Genomic DNA, 6,015 nt, shown 5'->3' on the forward strand with positions numbered 1-6,015 from the left:
GAGAAATAAATGAAATTTTTACTTGTCCTTCCTCTGAATTTTATCTCTACAGGAACGCACTGTTGAACACACGGAACCCTCATAAAAATATTAATTAGCTATAATAATTCTAAATGAAGAAAGAAAAACATCCCGCCAAGAGTTCCTTGAATAATGAATCTCTAAAATTTATAAAAAGGGGAATAATATTGTTGTAATCCCGTCTTACCAGGGATCTGAGGTCACAGGGATGCTTCAATAACACATTAGGTAGAGCTTAAATATACTTGTGAGTTGAACCTGCTCCGACTAAGAGGAATGAGATATGGAAGGTTGAATTTAAAGGTTATTTACGCTTGTTCATACCTGGTGGGCGAATGATGTTTCTTGTCCAGATGCTTCTTGCAGACCGAATTGTGACTGATGTCAAGGTTCGATACTGTGACCCTTGACTCACTGTTCCGAGCAATCCCGCGCGAACTTCGTATACCGTCGTCGTACTTTAGTTAGTTGTAATGCGTACTAGTAATATAAGAGTAATGAGAGCGAGCTCTGGGGGCTTTTGCTTCGAACACGCTGGATCATGTTAGATCCACGTATTTGCCTCTCAGTCAATGCTTCACGGAAGTTACGAAGTTTGCGCATTCTTGAGATTGCTCGCTGGTCGGACAATTCCAGTGAATAAACAAGCATAAAATATTATCTTGATGAGGTTTTCTCGTATTTTTAATCACCATATCTCTGCAATATATAAGAAAGGAAAATAATATATTTGCAGTATGATCGTAGTGAAGAAGATCGATTTCAAGGAAACAGAAGATAGAAGTTTTATAAATTTCGAAAATTCTAGCGTGTGAAGTCGGTTCTAATATGATTAGAATGAAAGGTGAGTCTTCTATAAATTTGGACTCCATAAAAATATATGCATGTTGCGGCATGCCTTCGATTTTATGATTTATATATTTTGTACTTCGATTAACGTATTTCTTGGAATCCAGGGTGCACCTTCTTTTCGGGGTTTGGATATTGAAAATTAAGTTGGTGTCTTGGATTAGTGTATATAGTACGTATACCATGGTGTTAGTGTAATATCGAATGACGTATTTGCCTTTTTGTTTTTTGGACAAGGAAACAATAGAGAGAAGTTATAAAATAATAAGTGGATTACGTTGCCGATTTATTCCAGAGACATGAAAAAGATTATACGAACCGTACGATGCAAAAACAAAAAATTGTGAAAAAGAAATTCAACCATATAAACTAAGGCGACTAATTAGGGAACTTTTTGATTGTCATCATATTGTGTAGTTAATCTTGTGAAATTTAATCCAACGAATCTTTACTGCTTTATGAGTCTTGACTTCAACAATATCTTGAACGCTAGAGAAGTGGAAACTAACTTTCCTTGTAGGAATTGGTATTTTCACTCACACACACACACACACACACACACACACACACACACACACACACACACACACACACACACACACACACACACATATATATATATATATATATATTTCCAGTCTTCATTACCCTATAAATATAGTTTCCCCACTATTCACAGAAAACTATATACTTTGAAAAATTAAGGGCACAAGGATTACTACATTGTTTGGACGTAGTATTCCTTGTGTCTTTGGATAAAGTGTAATAATTAGAGACCGGATTTTAAAGGGAAGTCCTTTTCTTATTTTTCAACACGAATCATGGAATAAATAACAATAACGTGGATAATTATCTTCCACCAACAAGATTACATGGTTTTGGCTTCCTTTTTTCAGCCCACATTCCTTTTTATTCCTTTTTTAAACATTTTCCTTTCCGGTCCTTTTATTAATTAGTTTTTCAGCCTACATTCCCTTTTCTTCTCTAGTATATTTGTGTATATCTTTATGTATCTAGTGTGTTTGTGTTTATCTTATGTAGTAGTTATGCTGTCTAATGTATTTCTGTTTGTCTTGTGTAGTATCGGTGATGTGTATGTATGTGTCTTGTGTTGTAGTTGTGCTGTCTAGTATGTTTGTGTAGTAGTTGTGCTGTCTAGTATGTTTGTTTTGTCTTGCGTAGTAGTTGTACTGTCTAATTTTTTTTGTGTTTGTCTTGTGTAGTAGTTGTGGTGTGTAGTTTGTTTATGTTTATATTGTGTAGTAGTTGTGGTGTGTTTGTGTTTATATTATGTTATAGTTGTGATGTGTTTGTGTGTGTCTTGTGTAGTAGTTGTGCTGTCTAATGTGTTTGTGTTCGTCTTGTGTAGTAATTGTGCTGTCTAATGTGTTTGTGTTCGTCTTGTGTAGTAGTTCCTCCATTCATATTGGGGGTTAGGCGTAGAGCTGACAACTCTGCACTGTAAAAAGACATGTCAAGAAACAGCAATATAAGGCCATAGATGTTCCCAAGGTAAAATATTCCGGAGGTAAAATAGTCCCCCGTTCGGATCTCCGGGTGGGGACTACTTTGGGAGGTCCCTGGACTAAGGATAAGATCTATGTTAGGAATAAGGATATTAAATTAGGCACCTGGAATGTTCTGAGCCTTTACCGGCCTGGGGCATTTCAGTGTACAGTTAATGAGATAGTTAAGTATAAATTAGATGTAGTAGCTGTCCAGGAAGTTAGGTGGCCAGGAGAAGGGAATTGTAAAACTAAAAATTATACTTTTTTCTATGGTGGTACTGAAAATCATAATTTTGGAACAGGCTTTTTCATAAATAATAGAATTATCTCGGCTCTTAAAACAGTAGAATTTATTAATGATAGGATATCATATGCAGTTTTACAGGGTAGGTGGTGTAAAATTATTTTAATAAACATACATGCACCAACGGAAGATAAAGATGAAAATACTAAAGATGATTTTTATACAGAGTTAGAACAGGTCTTTGATAAATTTTCTCAGTATGATATGAAAATTCTGTTAGGTGACTGTAATGCACAGATTGGCAAAGAAGATACATTTAAACCCACGATTGGTAAAGAAAGTCTTCATGAATTAAGTAATGATAATGGTATAAGATTGATTACTTTTGCAACCTCAAAGAATTTAATTGTGAAAAGTACCACTTTTAAACATAAAGATATCCATAAATATACCTGGTCTTCTCCAGATGGTAAAACTAATAATAAAATGATCATATTCTCATTGATAAGAGAAGGCATACTAGTATAATTGACGTTCGTACACGTAGAGGTGCTGACTGTGCCAGTGACCATTATTTAGTAATTGCTAAATTAAGAGAAAAACTCTCAGTGATAAATCATAAGCAACAAAATCTAAAAGTTCTAAAATTTGATACAGGAAAGTTTACTGATGAAAGAATTAAGAAAGATTACCAAATTAAACTGTCAAATAGATTTGATGGTTTGCAGGATTTAAATGATGATGAAAATATAAATGAAACAGACGTAAATAAGATTTGGGAGCACATACGTAATGCAATAGAATCAGCAGCTAAAGAAAGTATAGGATACCATAAACCGAGAAAAAGTAAGCCATGGTTTGATAATGAATGTCATAATCTAATAGAAATAAGAAATCAGGCTAGACTTAGGTGGTTAAATAACTCTGATGATACAAATCTAAGCAATTATAATAGAATAAAGCGAGAAGTTAACCGCACGTCTAGAAGTAAAAAAGAGATTACTTGAAAAGCAAAATTAAGGAAATTGAAACAAACAGCAAAAACAAAAATATCTGAGATTTTTATAAAGGTGTAAATGAATTTAGAAAGGGGTGGCAACCTAAAGTAAACTTGATAAAAGATAAAGACGGTGATTTTCTAGCTGACCCAAGCGATATTCTAAATAGATGGAAGAACTACTTTAATGACCTTTTAAATGTCCATGTAGGAGATAAATCAGAAGTAAATGAAGTGCACACAGCAGAACCTTTAGTTCCAGAACTTAACTTGACTGAAGTTAAAGATGCTATTAAAAGGCTAAAGAATAACAAAGTACCTGACATTGACTTAATACCAGCTGAGTTAATTAAATATGGTGGAAATTCGTTAATATGTCAAATTCATAAATTAATTTGTTTAATATGGAATAAAGAAGAAATCCCTCAACAGTGGAAAGAATCCATAATTGTTCCTGTGTTTAAAAAAGGTGATAAAATGAACTGCAATAATTACCGTGGAATTTCTCTACTCTCAACAACATATAAAATATTATCTAACATTCTTTTAACAAGACTAACCCCATATGCTAACGAAATTATAGATGATTATCAATGTGGATTTAAACGTAACAGATCAACTACAGATCAAATTTTTCACATCAGACAGACACTTGAAAAAAAGTGGGAATATAATCAAAATGTCCATCAGCTATTCATTGATTTCAAGAAAGCATATGATTCGGTCAAAAGAGATAAATTATATAATATATTAGTAGAGTTTGGAATACCTAAGAAGCTTGTTAGTATGATAAAAATATGCACCAGTGAAACAGAAAGTAAAATTCGTGTGGGTATTAATATGTCTGACAAATTTACAATTCATGATGGGTTAAAACAAGGAGATGCATTATCTCCATTGCTCTTTAATTTTGCCTTAGAATATGCTGTAAGGAAGGTAAAAGAAACTAAAGAAGGACTAAAATTAAATGGTGTGACTGAGTTGTTAGCATATGCAGATGATGTAGACTTACTGGGGGATGATGTGAATACAATTAAGAATAATGCTAAAATATTTTTCAAAACTGCTAAAGAGATAGGTTTGGAAGTTAACAAAGAGAAAACTAAATATATGCTTACAGGCCGAAACCAAGTGTTGGGTAATAATCAAAATCTAATTATTGATAACAACTCGTTTGAACCAGTTTCCAAATTCAAATACTTAGGAGTAATATTAACAAATGAAAATTATATTAAATAGGAAATAAAAAGTAGGCTTAATTCAGGAAATGCATGTTACTTCTCTCTTCATAAACTTTTGTCTTCTCGTTTCATATCTAAGAAACTAAAAGTTGAAATATACAAAACAGTAATTTTGCCTGTAGTATTATATGGATGTGAAACTTGGTCCCTTACATTGAAAGAGGAACATAAATTGAGAGTATTTGAAAATAAGATCCTTAGGAAAATCTTTGGACCTAAAAGGGATGAGGAGACAGGTGAGTGGAGAAGGTTACATAATTTAGAACTACATAATTTGTATTCATATCCAGATATTATTAGAATAATTAAATGAAGAAGACTTAGGTGGGCAGGCCATGTGGCACGAATGGGAGAGGAAAGAGGAGTTCACAGGATTCTTGTTGGGAAACCCGATGGTAAGAGACCTGTAGGAAGGCCAAGACGAAGATGGAGAGACAACGTTGAGATGGACCTAAGGGAAATCGGTAGAGATGGAAAAGAGTATATAGAACTTGGTCAAGATAGGGAAAGATGGAAGGCCTGTGTTGCTGCAGCCGTGAACCTTCGGGTTTAAGAAGGCTAGGGAGTTAGTTAGTTAGTTACATTCCCTTTCCTTACTTTTTTTTAAAAATCTTCCTTGGTCCCTATATTGACAAGATATCAAATATTTTGTACAACTGTATTTTACCTAAACAAAACATTCAACAATTGTCTATTTGGTGCAGCTTAGAAGAAAAGAAAGAACAAGCAGCTTCTACCTTACTTTCCCTCCATGAGTGTTAGGAGTTGCAGCGATTGGAAAGTGTACTTATCTGCTAGATTTAGACTTTTATTCTGAAGTTTCTTAGAATAGTTTTAACTTTACTGTGTGACAGTGACGACAGTATTGAATGTCAGTGAAATGGCGAAGCCAGGTAGGTACAAGTGGCAGAAATTTATGGAATGCGGTAAGCTGTTTCAAGGAAGATATCATCGAATCGCATGGTAAGATTATTCGCTGTACTTTACCTAAAAAAAAAGAAAGAAAGAGGAAATGAAAGAGGTCTATAGTTTATTTTAAATGAAAGAACAATAGCTATATACCATTCATGTATAACAAGAGATACATTAATACGATATTTAATGTAAAATAAACATTACAAAAATAAACTATAGTCCTTTTTCTTTCCTTTTTTG

The sequence above is a fragment of the Lepisma saccharinum genome, chromosome 16 (assembly GCF_977018435.1).
Source record: "Lepisma saccharinum chromosome 16, izLepSacc3.1, whole genome shotgun sequence".
Lineage (NCBI taxonomy): Eukaryota > Metazoa > Arthropoda > Insecta > Zygentoma > Lepismatidae > Lepisma > Lepisma saccharinum.